Source organism: Peromyscus californicus, unplaced genomic scaffold (assembly GCF_007827085.1).
Source record: "Peromyscus californicus insignis strain IS unplaced genomic scaffold, ASM782708v3 Scaffold_17__1_contigs__length_78620276, whole genome shotgun sequence".
Lineage (NCBI taxonomy): Eukaryota > Metazoa > Chordata > Mammalia > Rodentia > Cricetidae > Peromyscus > Peromyscus californicus.
The window spans coordinates 43,554,944-43,571,899 of record NW_026294469.1 but is presented as its reverse complement, the minus strand read 5'-3'; the positions used below and the strand labels follow the sequence as shown (position 1 = coordinate 43,571,899).

Below are 16,956 nucleotides of genomic sequence, written 5' to 3'. Positions count from 1 at the left end.
GGTTTAATTGTAGAGCAAACCGTTTGTTTACACACTAAGACTTACTCCTCACTAAATCCTATGGACTGGTGGGTGACAAAATGAGCCTGTAAATGACAGAGATTGAATGCCCAGGGTTGTGCTTCGTGATCACGAGCAAGTGTTTCTCCCAGGTCCCTTCTATGCATGTAGGGAGACAAGAGAATGAATTATTTAAGTATTTACCAGGAAGACTGCTTGGCCAAGAACATTTCTTAAACTATTGAGAAATGAGGCAGGAGTTGGGAAGGCGGGTGGTTATCAGTTCCTTGCCTGGTCACGACGTTAAAACCCTAAGATTCTTGTAGCTGAGAGAAGGGCTCGAGCACTCTTGCTGTGTTTCGTCTTCTGTTTCCCTGGGATGGTGGTGGGGAGGGTCAAGCAAAGAGGGCTACTACCTGGAGTAGAAGACAGGTTTGGGCATGAGGATGGGTAGCGGAGGGCCCTTGGTACCCCAAGGTCCTACCCAACACATTCTCCAGAACTGTTGGGACATTTGTTAGAAATACCCCTATTTCATTGGGTAGTAGCATGGTTCTGAATAGAAAGGGACTCTCCAGGAAGGCAGTGAAGTCGCATAGCAATCTAGGGGCCAGAGAGCTGTTGTCTGGCAGTCTGAAGCCAGAGCGATTCTCTTTAGACAATGTCAGATGAACTTTTCTTAGTACAATAGAATACCCGAAACAATGGCCTTTGTTCCCATGGTAGCTGTAGTTCAGCCTTCTAATCTTTTGGATAAAAAGATTTAGGGGTGTCTCCAGTAAACTACTGTTTTCTGGAAGTGTCAAGTCTAAACACTTCCTCATTCACTACTTACATTTTTACATCAGTCTTAGGAGTGAAACCCCTTATTTCAAACTGCTCTTTTTGTCTAAAAACTGTCACACTTTCTGATAACTCCAGTTCCAAATATTTTTTTAGTGGCTTCTGATCCTGCCTGACCACCATCAAAGCCATCCTACCAGAACATTAAAACAACTGGTTCACTACGTGATGCGTTCTCTAATATTTTATGTGCATGGCTGTTTGTTTGGGTTACAAGTGTGTCTGTGCACCACGTGTAGGCTTAGTGCCCAGAGAGACCAGAAGAGGACATTGGATGCCCTGGAACTGGAGTTAGAGATGGTTGTGAGCTGCCTCTCTGCTATGTGTTGAAACCCAATCCTTCGAACTCGGTGCTCTATTCATTCATTTATTCATCCATTTATCCGTCTGTCCATCCATCCATCCATCCATCCATCCATCCATCCATCCATCCACCTATCTATCTATCTATCTACCTATCTATCTACCTACCTATCTATCTATCTATCTATCTATCTATCTATCTATCTATCTATCTATCTATCTACCTATCTATCTATTTATTTGAGATATGCTTTCTCTGTGTATCTCTGTCTGTCCTGGAATTAACTCTAGACCAGGCTGGCCTTGAACTCACAGAGATCCACCTGCCTCTGCCTCCTGAGTGCTGGGACTAAAGGCGTGAGCCACCATGCCCGGCCAGCTGGGTGCTCTCCACCACTGAACCACTCCTCTAGTCCCACTTGACACATTCTTAAAAATCGGAGCTTACAAGATCCCAGTTTGCTTAAAGTGACCTGGGTTGTCTTCTCCCTCAAGGTTTGGTCCTATTATTTTAATGTTTTTTATCCCTTTGAAATGGCATGATTTCTCCTCCAAATGGCAGGCTGGTAGCTTTATTTGGGAGCTCTCTCCGAGGGACTAGTGTGTGACTCATATATAATGGCGATGAAGGAATTGAGGAACAAAAAAGATATAAAAGATCAGGTCTAAATGGCCTCATTCTCAAACTACTTCTGACGTTTTAAATGTGCTGTTCTTTATATCTGATGCTTTTCTGGTAATACATTCTATACTAATGAGTGAAGAGGCCTGATTTTCCTCCTGTGAGAATTCAGCTTAATTATTTGACACTGTAGACTTTTACACCTTCACGTTGGCCACAACTACCCTTGTCACCAAGCAGAGCAAATGAAAATGTGCTTTAAAATGTAAAGAATTACTGGACCTGGTGCCTCAGAGTTTTAATCCCAGCACTCGAGTGACAGAGGCAGGTGGATCTTCATGAGTTCTAGGCCAGCCAGGGCTACACAGGAGAACCTGTCCCCCCGCCCCCCAAAAAATTACTAAAATGATGAACTTCTTCAAATGTTCACCTAAATTTGATTCTTTGGTGATCATTCTTTGTTTAAATGTTAATGTTTGCTTAGCAAACCAAAATGTAAGTGTAAAAATTGGAAAAACATGGCGCTCTCTTCCGCAGCGCATATACCTAAGTTGAAATGATACAGGGACATTGCATGGCCCCTGCGAAAAGATGCCGTGCAAATTCGTGAAGCGTTCCATATTTACCTGTGTGAAAACATGGGGGCGGTGTGAGCATGAATGTCCCTACAGCCTTAACCTTTCCTGGAAAGAAAGCTTTTTTTGCCAGTTGTCACTGCCTCCATGATGGAAATACTCGCCAGCCTTTTAAGAAGTCGTCATCTAAACATGCCTTCTACTCAGGTGTTCCGTTTCTATTCACAAAGAGGATAAAGAATGGGGGAGGGCCGGGTGGCGGTGGTGCATGCCTTTAATCCCAGCGCTCGGGGAGGCAGAGGCAGGAGGATCTCTGGGAGTTCGAGGCCAGCCTGGTCTACAGAGCAAGATCCAGGACAGGCACTAAAACTACACAGAGAAACCCTGTCTCGAAGCTGAGTTTTCTGCCCCTATAACTTAACATAGGAGCTCCTCTCAGGTCTTGCTGGTCCGGTTTGGCCTGTTTTATATGCTATTTGGATGGATCCTTTTTGTTACCAGTATAAAATGCGTGTGGGGGAGGGAGCTAAGCTAAGATGCTCTGAAAATGATTTCTATAAATCTGCTTACACCAAGTCTAATACTTTCTATCTTAGCTTATATTAAAGGCTTAAGGTACACTTTGAAAGACTACCACGTGAATCCGCCAGCCTGCTGCAAGATCGCGTACATTATTTCCTGGTACCAACCAATCTCTTCCATGGCCCTGAGCTAGTGTAGCTGCGGTTACTTCCAGGGGCTAATCCTGCCTGGTCTTAGAGTGACGGGAACTCTTAGTAGCTGCTGGTATGTGCCAGTGATCGGATGACAACACGAAATGACTTGCCTTGTTAGAGTTCAGCTGTCCGGATAGTAAATCCTAAACACCTTGAGTTTCTGACAAATGTCATAAACACCGAAGGAACCAGAGGACTTTTATGCTTGAACTGTTTATCTAGTCCACATCTTTACTAGAATACAACACTCAACATACAGATTCTTTCAAATAGATTTCTTTTAAGGATTTATTCTATTTATTAAAATGATGTGTGTGTGTGTAGGGATATGTGCATGCTCACGCGTGTGCATGTGTGTGTGTGTGTGAGTGCCCGTGCCCGTGGAGGCCAGAGGTGTTGGATCTTCCCTGAAGCTGGAGTTACAGCACTTGTGAGCAGCCTGGCGTGGGTGTTGGAGCCGAACTTAAGTCCTCTAGGTATAGGTTTTTAACTGCTGAGCGGTTTCCCGAGCCCCTCAAGTTACTTTTTAGTCTGGTGAGCGGCTTGCCACCATACACCAAGAGAAGGCAAGAGTTAAAAGGTGGTGAAGAACTAGGTAATGATTTCTCTTTCATCTCCATGAATCCTAAAAGGTTTCTGGAGTCTCCCTCATTTGGAATTTGTTGTTGCTTGTTTTAGGACGTAAAGAATGAAGCTAACTTGATAAATAACTCTGTGCAGTGGGGTGTAGTCGCCTCCATGTTATTTGAGTCTGAATGTGCGTGCATAATTGGAGAGATTATTGGAGAGAGAGTGTTTTGCTGTGGTAGATGTGGTTTAAATCCTAGCGCTGAGCATAGCATTTAGTTTCTCAGCTTACCCACAAAATCTGTGACTCATTTAGTGAATGTGAAGATTTTTGTCCAGATGGTTAGGTTTAATTGTAAAAACTGGAAAGATTTCAAAGTACCCTTTGGGGGAGTGTGGGAAACGGGTAAACAACACAAAAAGAATTAAAAGTAACCATAAATCACTAAATATAGCATATATGGATAGTTTATATTTATAAACACACATTCATATAGACTTAAACACACACATACATGTATATACAGGCAGGGGAAAGCTTCAAGACCTGATTCTAGAAACAGGAAGGGTTAGCATGTGGAAGAAGAGTGATTGCATTATATTCTGCTCCTAATACTTGTGAGTTTAGTCTTTCCTGAGCTCAGAGCCAGCTTCCTCACAAGGGTGAGGCAAGTTCCGGCTTCCTCGTCACTGGCGATTCTTGGTTAAGGTCATTGGTTGCTAACTTATTAGCCATTCAAGTTGCTTGTGCTGTCCTGCCATGTCCCACCTGGGCCAGCGTGTCCCTCTCACACTGATGCTGTGTGGCCCAGAGACACAGCGAGTTTAATTTCAGCATCTATTTCTTCTTCTCAGTTCTTGCCTGTGATAGCCATGCCACAATGAGTGAAAATAACCCGCGTGGACGCCTTCAAGATGACTTAAGACCTCCTCCTTCCTATCACTTCTTATGCAGATGGGTACTGAAAGCGCAGACAGGGGCTCTTTCATGCTTTGTAGTCAGGCTACTGATGACCTAATTCTTGACCTCATAAATTACCTTTCTTTTTCCCCCTAGTAAATTTTCTTTGAAGTTGGTAGGCTAATAGATTCTATGCTGATTTTTTTTTTCCCCCCTTGGTATTACCTAGATTTATAGGGAGAGAAAGAAATGATGTACCAATGGCTTCAGGAAATAGCCAGACAGAAGGGGAGGCTGTGCGGCTCTTGACAAGGTTTGTTTTGTTTGAGTAAAGTGGACATGGGCTATGGAAAACGGTCTATGTAGAAGCAACATAGGCACATTTCTTGCACAGGAAAGGAAATGCACCAGACATCCGAAAGTGTAGAGCAGTGAGCTAAGAGAGCTAAATCAATGTGTCATACTTAACCATATACCAGTTGCTTTTGTAGTTGATGATGGGATCTTTAAATCAGTCCAAGGTTTTGAGACCGAGGTTGTTTTGCAAGAAAGGAAGATTTAAAAGAAGAAGAAGAAAATAGCAGTCATGTTGGTATGGTGAGTTTCAGGTTATGAAAAGACATGTGTAAGAGAGTAAGGAGGGAATGCTTCCTGTGTGGGAGTAAGTTGAAGTCTGTGGGGCTGTTACACAAACGGCAGCCAGCATTGGAGAGCAGGGTTAGCTGAAGGTTCTCTACCCTAATGAGGAAGTGATCTTTGCCTTGGTCCCCTTGGCTAAATTTCTGCAAAACTATCTTTCTCCATCTTCTGATAGCCTCCTATCTGTTTACAGTCTGTTTTTTCTCCCTCTGTTTGTCAAGAGCTTTGCCCTGGGTTAGCAATCCATCGGTTGGCTCTTAATGGTGATTTTGAGATAGCGCTCCCTACACTCCCTAGTCCTGTGGTGAATGGACTGATAAAGGCCAGAGATAATGAGGCTCAAATGTAGGGTTTGTCTGGTAGGAAGACAGGCAGGAGGGTGTGGTTGCTGGCTTCTGTGACAGCCTTTGAGGAGCCATCTTTTCTTCCTATGAGTCAGTCTGATTTTAGAATCAGCTCGCTCTAGTCTTTCTCCTGACCCCTCTTCTCTTTCCTTTTTCCTCCTTCCCTCCCCTCCTTCTTCCCAACCGAGGGCCTCATTCATACTAGGAAACGCTCTATCACTGAGCCACATCCCTTATCCCTTCTGTAGAGATTTCTTTTAATATGGTATTACAAATGAAAGTGATACGATTGAAGCAGAATGTGACATTTCCCCCTCCTGAATTTTAAAACCTTTTATAACTTAATGTAGAGAGCCAGTAAGCACATGAGATCCTGAGGATGGATGGCGTCGCTCAAGCGTACTGTGAGACAACTTGAGAGTAATACTCATGCTGTTTGTTTCTGTATTTTGTATTTGTTATGAATTTCATATATGTATGTCCAGTTATGTTGTGGTTTCTACAATTTGTTGCAGATTTCTCACGAAACTGATAAATTAATTCCAGGAATGGAAATAAGATTACTGTACATTACTGATGAGGTGAGGATTGCCTTACACAGTTCAGGCTTCAGGAGTCCCAAGGCCACAGTGGGTTATAAGAGGACAGGATTTGTGCCAGGAGTGGTATATTTTATTTCATCCCAAGCCTTGATTTGGACATTGGGAGTTAGGGTTGACAGAGCACACAGTTGCTTTTTTTTCCATTAGAAATTCTGGACTGGGGCTGGAGAGATGGCTCTGTGGTTGAGAGCACTGGCTGCTTATTCTTCTAGATGACCCAGGTTCAATTCCCAGCACCCACATGGCAGCTCACAATTGTCTGTAACTCCAGTTCCAGTGAACCTGACTGACACCCTCACACAGACATACACACAGGCAAAACACCAATGCACACAAAAATAAATAAATCTTTAAAAAAAGAAAGAAATTCTGGACTATCTTAAGACATGGTGTTGTAGAATATTAGTTGAAAATGTGTTTCATTTGTTTATGCTGTAGAATGTTTGTTTAATGATGTAAAGATGTGTTGCATTCTTTTGTGTGGCCTTTGTTTAACTCTGTGAAGCTGTGTTACTTTGCCTGTCTAAAACACTTGATTGGTTTAATAAAGAGCCGAATGGCCAATAGCTAGGCAGGAGAGGGATAGGCAGGGCTGCCGGGCAGGCAGAATAAATAGAAGGAGAAATCTGGGAAGAGGAGATCGAGGAGTGAGAGAAGGAAGAGGAGGAGGATATTGGGGGCCAGCCACCCAGCTACACAGCAAGCCACAGAGTAAGAAGTAAAGAGGGGTATATAGAATAGAGAAAGATAAAAGCCTAGAGGCAAAAGATAGATGGGATAATTTAAGTTAAGAAAAGCTGGCAAGAAACAAGCCAAGCTAAGGCCGGATATTCATAAGAAAGCATAAGCCTCTGTGATTATTTGGGAGCTGGATGGGGGGCCCACCAAAGAGCCAAAAGAGTAAAAAAAACAACAACAACAAAAAAACAAAACTACACCGTGGAAAAGAGGGTGACTGGAAAAAACGTGTAGATTTGCCCTGCTTGTGAGCTTCTTTTGGCGATGTTTCTTTAAGACTTTCAATGACAGGACATTGCTCTGATGGAAGAGGCTGAATCTCGGAGGCCGAGGTGGCTATGGTTTGAAGCTGCATTAGAGGGTAAAGAGCTCTGTCAAGTGTACGCTTGGGATGGAAGAGGAAGACCAGTTGGAGCAGAAAGAGCTGCGCCAGCAGATCCTGCAAGTGATGCCGAGCTCGAGGGGGCCTGAGCCTGGAATCTGGATTGATTGGATTGGATGCAAGCACTATTTTTTTGGATGTGCTTCCTAGCCTTTTTCTTGGCTGACTGCACATGCTGTTAAATCCCCTCAGATAACACACGAGGCATGTGTTTTGCACAGACCGTGTCCAGATTGGATTGGGACCTGGGCCTAGCCCGGTCATGCAGGGTCTTGTAGGCCCTGGTTAAGGAGTTCAAATTCTAGTTGGAATAAAAATGTGATTCCAAATTTTAAGCAAGAGAATAACATGATTTAGTTTGAGTTTTAAAAAATTTCCTCTGGACTGCTCTTCGGTATGAGGAACTGGCGGCCAGAGGCACGGTGAAATTGGTTACAGGACTTTTTCAGAAGTTCCCATGAGAAACGGTAGGTGTCTTCGTTAATTATAGAGTTTGGTTGAAAGTAGTCATGTTGTCCAAAGGTAAAGAAAGACTAGGGCTAAAGCAATCTGGAGTTGTGAATGAAATAGTGAGAGTTAAGGATAACAACCGAATGGGGTGGGGTCAATGGAATCAAGAGTCATGAGTCACTCCCCCACCCCTATCCCCCCCCCACTCCCCCATCCCCCCCCACCCCCCCACCCCCGTCCCCAAACAGGGTTTCACTGTGTCGCTTTGAGCCTTTCCTGGAACTCACTCTGTAGATCAGGCCAGCCTCAAACTCACAGAGATCTGCCTACCTCTGCCTCTCAAGTGCTGGGATTAAAGGCGTGCACCACCACCGCCCAGCGAGTCACTTTTTTGTTAATTTGTTTTGGTTTGTGAAACAGGGTCTTATGTGTTCCTGACAGGTTTCATTCAATAAACAACTGAGGATGACCTTGAACCTCTGATCAGCTGCCCTCATCCTCTGAGTATTGCCATTACAGGCATGCACCAGCACACCCAGCTATGATACACTTTTGATGCAGCCTAGGCACATTGACGCTTGGGTCCTTCATTCATTCAGTTAGATGGTTAGGGTCGGCACAGACTGGGATGAACTCGAACAAGTTGACTTGGAAGTTGGTAAGCTGTGAGCAGTCACCCGGAGAGTGAGTGTCCTTAGGAAAGACAGAGACCAGAGCTGAGCCATGGAGTATTAAGAGGAGCCAGGGGCACATGGGCGGTGGAGCAGGAAACCCCAGGCAATCTGGTGTTTCTGGAAAGCAAGTTTAGAAATTCCATCCAGGTGGCTCTGATCATCTGTGCCAAATGCTGCCAAGATTTCAGGTTAAGATGAGGAGACTCGGAATCAATGGCTGCTAAGCTCAATAATTGTAGTCCTTACTGAAACACAGGAACAGGGAAACACAAAATGTCACTGAATGACTTAGGTTATTTTCTAGATGGTGGAAAAAATCAGAATATGTCAATACTTTTTAAATGGCTTGACATAAGGACAGAAATATTAATCTAAATATTTGTTATTGCGGGGCGGGGTGTGTGTTTGTGTGTGTGTGTATATGTTTCTAGCTGTGGATATAGGTCCAGTATTTTCCTAGCTTGCACAAAGCCCTAAGATTGATCCATAGTGTCCTCCTTAGCTGTAAAGCAGGTTCAAGGACAGACTAGGATACATGAGACCCTGTCTTAAAAAGGGACAGGAAAATCACCATCTATCATTTTCAAAATGTAAGGAACTTTTACTAGCCTGTTTGTATGCTGCTGTGGAAGGAGGAGGAGTATAATTATACCAGGGTGAAGGCAATAAATGCTCTTTAATAGGCATGAGGGTCAGGGTAGGGAGACTGGGTACCTGGGTCTGCCTTGGACGTTTGCAGTTGAACAAGTCCTCTGCTGTAGCATGGAAAGATGGAGTAGAGGGTCACACACAGAGAGTTGGTAGAATTTGTGGCTAAAAAACCCAAACCCCTTCGGATTAAAACAACAGTAACAGCTAGCAAATTTTTGCTGGTGACTGCACAGGCCTTGCACATGCTGAGCATGCTGGGACACGATGCCCCCGGCCAGGAAGACTTTATTTTGCCATCTGTGCCAGTTGTGACAGTGTTAAGGGGCTTAGAAATTCCATTAATAGAGATGTTGTAGACAACAGTCGTGTATCCATTTTTCCCCCCATCCCTCCTGTGGTTTAGGGATCTTTGACTATTTTGTAGTCGGGATATACATGCCTACACATATCTCAATGTGTTTTTCTGTTCATGCCTTTAATCCGTTTCTTCATTGAACAGGTAATTTTTGAATGCCCGGGTCTGGGTCTCCAAGCCACCGTAGTGAGCAAGACTCTGCCCTCTGAAGCAAATATGCTAGTTTCTTGTGGAGAAACCCTTTTGTTTCATGGTGGTGTGTGTTGTAAGGGAAAGCTCCAGCAGGGGAGGGTGGAAGAGTGAACGGGTAGAAGGGAGAGTTTCTATGTTTGTGCTTGAGGAGGACATGAGTACAGTCAAGAGCCATTTGACCCGCGGATGGAGTGAAGATCCCAGCGTGCAGTCCCCGAGGTGGGGAGTGTTGGTGTGCCTGAGGAAATACAGTCTCCAGAGTGGCTTGAGCTGGATGATGGCGAGGAGGAGTACAGGGAGGGCAGTGGTGGGGGCAGGCTGTGATCTCAGTGGTCTTAGCGAAACTTCTGACTCCATTCCTACCTAGGTCTTTTGAGTTTTCCTTTCTGAGTGGTGAAGGGAGATGGGAGTATTATCTTGCGTGAATTATGCCCACTGATTCCACATGGAACACTGCCAATCCTGAGGGATATGGGAAATGGGCAATCTAGAACCTTCCTTAGAACACATTGATGGAGAAAAGATTCTTTCCTGAGGGAATGTTTTCTAGGTTTTAGGTGTTCACACATGCACACACATACTTTATACACACACTTAATAAGTACACGCACTCACCCACACCCACACATGCACATACTCACACATACACACCACATGTGCTGTCACATTATAAATAAAATTGACTATTATTACATTTGCAAACAACAGAATTAGAAAATGATGGGGTGATGCTATAAAGACCGACCTGTTGGGTCTCCTGTTTTACCCCCCTCTACTTTCACACTCTCTTGGAGTGTAACACATCTACATATTGGGTGTTGTCACACAGGTTGTTAATCCTAGCACTCAGAAGGTTGAGGCAGGAGGATCACACAAGTCGAGGCCAGCCTGGGCAACACAGTGGACCCTTGTCACAAACAGACTTAAAGCCAAAGAGCCTGTCTCCCACTTTGAGCCTGAGTAAATTAGTTGTGTTTAGTAAATTGCTGCTTTGTTTTGTTGTTCTTGATGCAGAATCTTCTGTGTAGTCCAGGCTGGCCTCAAACTGGAGATTCATCTTCCTCGGACTTAAAGTAATTCTTAAATGACTTTTTAAAAATTTTCAAAATCAGTACAGGAGTCTGGAAAAGTTGAAGTTGGGATTATCTGTCTCATAATGGAGATTGGGCATTCTTTGCCCAATACCTCACCCTCCCCAGCCGCCTCCCTAGAGCCATTGCGGTTAAGCTCCAAGTCTTCCTTGAAAGGGTCCCTATCTGTCCATATGGGTTTGTACTTCTCATCTCCTGCACAAATGAGAGCACATTACAGAAGCTGATCTGTACATGGCCCTTTTCACTTAGCTCTGCTGTGGAACACTCTTTTACCGTGGATTCCAGTTCATCTGGTCCACATGGAGGCTGTTGGCAGTGTTTTTCAGTTATAAAAAAATGTCCTAGTGAACATCTTTTCATATATACATCTCAAAATTTAATTTTCCTCCAACCCGATTGTATGTTGTGGATCACCCAAAACTAGAGCATACAATGTGTGTTTTGCTACAGTTTACCACCCTGGGCTATGATTTTCTGGTTTGGATGTTAATCTGATGGCAATTTACCATTTCAGTTTGTATTTCAGTATTTTCTTAAGCACTGAGAACTTGTAATCTTGGCCTGGTTTGTTACTGAGCCAGCCACTTCTTGACTTGAAAGTATTTCAGATGTATGTTAATTAAACACACTAATTTTTTACATTTTGCAAATTTCTTGCTCATACCCATCCTTTCACACTCCCTTGAGGTCTAGCAAGTCTCCATGGTAGATGGTTTGCAAATTTTAAAAAAAAATAATTTATTTTTATTTTATGTTCATTGGTGTTTTGCCTGCCTGTATGTCTGTTGTGAGGGTGTCAGAAGCCCTGGAACTGGAGTTACAGACAGGTGTGAGGTGCCATGTGGGTGCTGGGAATTGAACCCGAGTCCTCTGGAAGAGCAGACAGTGCTCTCAATGCTGAGCCATCTCTTCACCCCTGCAAATATTTTTTCCCATCTCTTAGCTCTGGTTTGTAATTAAGCACGTCCCCCACCTACTCCCAACTACTACCCCTGTGCCAAAATCTTAAACTGTGTAATCAAGTCCATAATTAATTTTCTTTTCACGGCTGCTGGACGCTGCATCGGCTTAGGGAGACCTTTCTTGTTCCAAGATTATCAAGTTGTTTCCTACTGCTTTTCTGGTGCTGTGACTCTCTTTCAGTCTTTTTTTGTTTTATTGAGACATGGTCTCACTAGAGTCCTGACTGTCCTGGAACTCTGTAGACAGGGCTGGCCTTGAACTCCCAGAGATCTGCCCGCCTCTCCGTCTTGAGTGCTGGAATTATAGACATGCTCCACCATGCCTGGCTTGAACACTATGCTTTGATCAGAGTTGTATATCTCAGTTACTTAAGGAATGTTTAAAGCCTCTCCCCTTCCCCATACACTTAATCCCAGGTGCCCTGCCCTGTTCCTTGTGTGCATTTGGATAAAGATTTCAAGCCACTATCTGAGATTCTCTCTCTCTCTCCTTTCTCCCTCCCTCCTCCCTCCCAAGAATTATTCAAATCTACTTTTAGAAGAGATAGCTCCTTATACAAAAATCACCATAGTACTGCTTTAAATACCAGTTCATTAAAGTGTTGGGAAGGTGTGGCCAAATGCGAGATGGAACCAGAAGGCTCTGACTGTGCAGGTCTAGCCCCAGGTAGCTTTATGGCCGGGACACACTTACTCGGCTGCACAAACGAACTGCTTACGTAGTCAGGATGAGCCAGGCTGTGCTTTGCTGGCCCCTTTGGCTGAGCAGTGCAGACACCGGCTATGGCAGAGATGTTTAGGGCAGTGCGCAAACACTCAGTTGCATGGATGTCCTCCTCGGCAGGCAGTGTTACCTGTGCAGGCCACCTCTTCTGGTCAGCTGCGCTTTGACCTTTTATGATAATGGGCAAAAGCCACTGTTAGGGGATCTTGTTCTCTGTTTCCGGGGTTTTTTCTTTCTGGAACAGCATTTTCTCAATGTCCTTCCATTTCCCCAAGAGCTAGGACACCTCCCCTCCCCCATCCCCGTTTCTGCTTTCGGCACCGCAGATGAAAGTCTTTTTTTTTTTTTGGTTTTTTTTTGAGACAAGGTTTCTCTGTGTAGCTTTGCGCCTTTCCTGGAACTCACTTGGTAGCCCAGGCTGGCCTCGAACTCACAGGGATCCACCTGCCTCAGCCTCGAGTGCTGGGATTAAAGGCGTGCGCCACCACCGCCCGGCTGTGATGAAAGTCTTTTATGTACACCTTTTCCATTTTTTTCTGTGGTCTGCGCGTGCACATTTCTCTTTTGAGCCAGGGGACCCCTGAGGACATTCGTACTTATTTTTATCCCTGTCAGTAATTGAACAGAGTACTCCTTTACTGCAGTCACAGGGTAGAGGAGGGTCTTCAGTGTGGCTCCCCTGGGCCCAGATCTTTTTGTTTTTTTCTCTTATGAGACCACAGGCAAAGACACTGTTAGAAACGATCTGGATTTTTGTCTGTCTTGCATTTACAGGCATTTTTAAAAATTCTTTAAAAGTGCCATTATTTGTGTAATTGGTTGGACTGCATCTGCTTCCCAAGTCTGGTCGGGCCTGTCTGTTGAATTTTAAAAGAACAAAGATAAAGATGATTTCCTCAGAAAGTTTACGCTGTGTCAGAATAACAGATTGCAATGGTGTCCTGTGTGTTGGGAGATTTTTTTTTTTTTTTTTTGTCTGATGGTTTCTTTGTTAGCCACAAAACCCCCAGAGCTAAAATGGACAGCTACTCTTCCAAAAATGAAAAGAAAATACCTTCAATATTCAAACGAAAGAGAGAGAGAGATGCCTATGGGAAAGTTCATACCAAAGCAAATGTGATTTGCAAAGGAAAAATGTTGGGGTGCGGGGCTGGGGTGATGGCTCAGGGGGAAAAAGTTTGATATGTATGAGTGAAGACCTGAATTCAGATGTCAGCAGCACTCAGTTAAAAAGCCAGGTGTGGCCACACTCACCTATAATTCTGGCCTGGGGCGGTGCAGACAGTATTCTCTAGGGTACTGGCCAGACAGGCTAGCAGAAATGGAGGGTTCTGGGTCCAGTGAGAGTTATTATCTCAAAAACTAAGCTGGAGAGTGGTTAAGGGGGGCACTCAAAGTCAGTTTCATGCCTGTGCATGTGTGCACACCAGAACACACACACACACACACACACACACACACACACACACACGTGTGCATATACATATATGCATAAAAATAGTCAGCCCTTGTGCGTAGAGTGTGATGAGATCTGAGGAAATCATGCATGAATTCAACCTTTTTCCTCTATGCTAAAATTCACGGAAGAACTTGAAACGTTACCCTATCTGAGGGTTTCTATACGTCACCATTGTCTGTGCCCCTGTGTAATCATTAGCTATAACTGTTGTTGAAAAGAACAGTGGATTTAGTGGGTCATGCACGGTAGCGCACGCCCCAATCAGGAGGCAGAGGCAGGCAGATCTCTGAGTTTGAGGCCAGCCTGGTCTTCATAGCAAGTTACGAGTCAGCCAAGGATTTACGTAGTGAGATTCTGCCTGAAAAAGAGTTGAAGGGAGGTTTTATTTTTTTTTTAACCTTTAAATTACCCATTAACCTCAACATGCTATTTAAGCATATTCATTGTTATTTTTATTGTTACTATTATTATTATTATTTGTTTTTTTTTGGGGGGGACAGGGTCTCATTATACAGCTCTGGCTATCCTAGAACTCACCGTATTGACCAGGCTAGCCTTGAACTCATAGAGATCCCCCTGCTTCTGCCTCTGGAGTGATGGGATTAAAGGCATGAGCCACTACACCCAGTGTAAACATTTTTAAAGAAATATACTTTCTAGTATAGATTCAGTAGATCAAATTTATGCATGTTTGTATAGTTGTAGCTGAATGAATTCTGCTGCTTCTGTGTTGCATAAACATGGTTGTGGCTCTTAGGAAGCCTCTACTAGGTTGTGTCTTTCTTAACATTTAATGGTTTTAGTTGTTTAAAGTGGCCAGCACCTGTAATCCCAGCTCTGGGGAGGCAGAGGTAGGAGTAGCCTTGCAAGTTGGAGGCCAGCCTGGACTGCACAGTCACACCCTGTTTTGAAAAACAAAACAAAAATTACTGGCACAACAAAAAGATAGTTTGAGCAAAACTGGTGGAGAAGAGAATTCTCACTGTGAATTATTGAAAAAGAGGATGCCCAGCGATGGGGAATCTTTGCATCTTTTGGTGTAACCTTCTGATAGTATTAGCAAAACCCAGGGAGAGCTGCCATCCCCCCCAGACACATTATTTACTTAGAAGGCTAGCTCTGTCCTAATAAGAAAAACAACTAGTCAATTCGTTTTAATCTTGATACAATAAGTTTTAATCTTGTTACCCAATGAATGTTTCTTGACAGTAGCTCCTGCAATTACGTTTAAAGACTTTCAAAGCAGTATCTTGTCCATTTTTTATGACAACTTTCAAAGATCGTAAGATGCTATTATCTCTGGTTTGCAGGCAGAGAAGCTGGTTTTCAATGAATGTCAGAACCCTGGGTCTATAAAGAGATCCCTTTTGTTTGTTTGGTTGCTTTTGTTTTGTTTTCTCTGTGTACTCCTAGCTGTCCTGGAATTTACCTTGTAGAGCAGGCTGGCCTCGAACTCAAAGAGATCCACCTGCCTCTGCCTCCTGAGTACTGGGATTAAAGGCGAGTGTCATCACACCTGGCTGGAAGCAGTTCTTGGGATGTCTGCTGTAATGGAAAAGCGGCACAATCCTTGCCTGAATTACCTCCTGCTCAGTTGCCTCTAGGTTCACAAGTTAGGGTTTTAACTGAGATCTATGGATCCTGTTTCCAGGGATTAGGAGAAAGGAAAAAAACACACAAAAGGAGAAACCGGAGCTTCGGAGACTGCTGGGCTGCTTAGGTTCCACAAAGTGTTTGAACCCAAGAGCAGACTCCTTGATTTAAAATACTCGTCAACAAGCCCTTGAATTAAGTGGCTTACTGGGGACCAGACAGGCTATGGAGAAGTGACAGGAACCCCCTGCTTCGCTTCCCTTTCCTGATGTTTTCCCCACCACCCCATGCTGAGTTTCAAATGAAGAACAACAAACGAGAGAATAGGAAAACACTTTGTAAATATAGAGTCTTTTACAGATCTGAGCACAAACAAATCTGTAAACAGTAGGGAAACCCAGGCCACACAGTTTGCGGTGGCTTCTGTTCATATATTAGGGAGCCTGCTGGAACCCCACTAAACAATTAGTTGCCAGCTGTTTGCCTTAATCTGATCATTTACAAAAATACAGCCGTCCTCTCTGTAAAGACTTAGAGGACTAAAGTGAAGGCTGTGCCTCCGTTACACACTTTTGGAAATGCTACCGATGTGGGTGGTGAAAACAGGTGTAATTCTAATTCTAGGGAGATCAGTGAATTTATATCTGTTTTCCTGAGAGAGCTGGAGAGAAGACAGTGAAGTCTTAGCACACATTGTGATTTCTTTGACAATGGGAAGCACTGTGTTAATTTGGAGAAACTCATTAATGTGTAGGTTAGTGCTAGTAGTGCCTCTTAATTAAGTTTCAGTGGATGGAAGAAGTATTAGGAACGGAATACATAGGAGATTTTGCAGAATTTCTGATTGAGGTAAGCCAGTGGCTATTTCTACCGTGCATGCTAATTTAAAAATAATTCAATAACGATTCAATTTGTGTCATCCTGGCATTTGCAAGGGGACATGAAGAAGTCTTGCTTGTCTTTATTCACCAAATAGCAGTTTGCAGACCCTTACAAGCTCCCATATGTTAGTGAAAAACATTTTCCAAGAAATTGGCAGGACTGCGCTTTGTAGCTGCCTGCCAGCTTCTTCCTGGGCCCAATTCAACAGAGAAGGCAAAGGAAAAAAAAAAAAATCCTTGTGTTAGTGGCTGAATTACTCTGACAAGCTTTCACATCGCCCCTCCTCTTATTAATATTCTTTTTGATGTGAGCTTGTAAAACAGAGGATTGGCTGTTAATCTCCAAGATCTCAAGGGCTTTTGGCAGTGGCCCATAATTGATGTGTTCACATGGCTGTTGTTGACTACTAATGATTAGGCAGCAGTGTTATCTACCAGCTAAATCAGTGTTGCTTATAAATCACACTTGATAAACTGAAGTTTCATTTCTTCAAAGAGTCCGTACTGAACTGCCAGGGGCATTTCATGGTTCTCTGACAGCTTAGATGACGTTTATTTTTCATTTCTGTTTGACAAAATATTAGACTCCCTCACGCAAGTGAAAGAGAATTTGTTTTGTTTCTCTAACGAGGCAGTTGGAGGATGATAAGCAGTGAAAGATGACCAGTTCGCTCCTGAAGGATGTACAG

At 43.7% G+C, this 16,956-nt stretch overlaps 1 protein-coding gene and 1 non-coding gene across 2 annotated transcripts in view; both read left to right on the top strand.

Moving 5' to 3' along the window:
* The window catches only part of Znf608 (zinc finger protein 608), a 105,706-nt gene that overhangs the window by 13,489 nt on the left and 75,261 nt on the right, over positions 1–16,956 (top strand).
* LOC128113147 (U6 spliceosomal RNA) lies at positions 2,290–2,394 on the top strand. Its single transcript, XR_008219365.1, has one exon. It is a non-coding gene; the product is annotated as a U6 spliceosomal RNA (small nuclear RNA).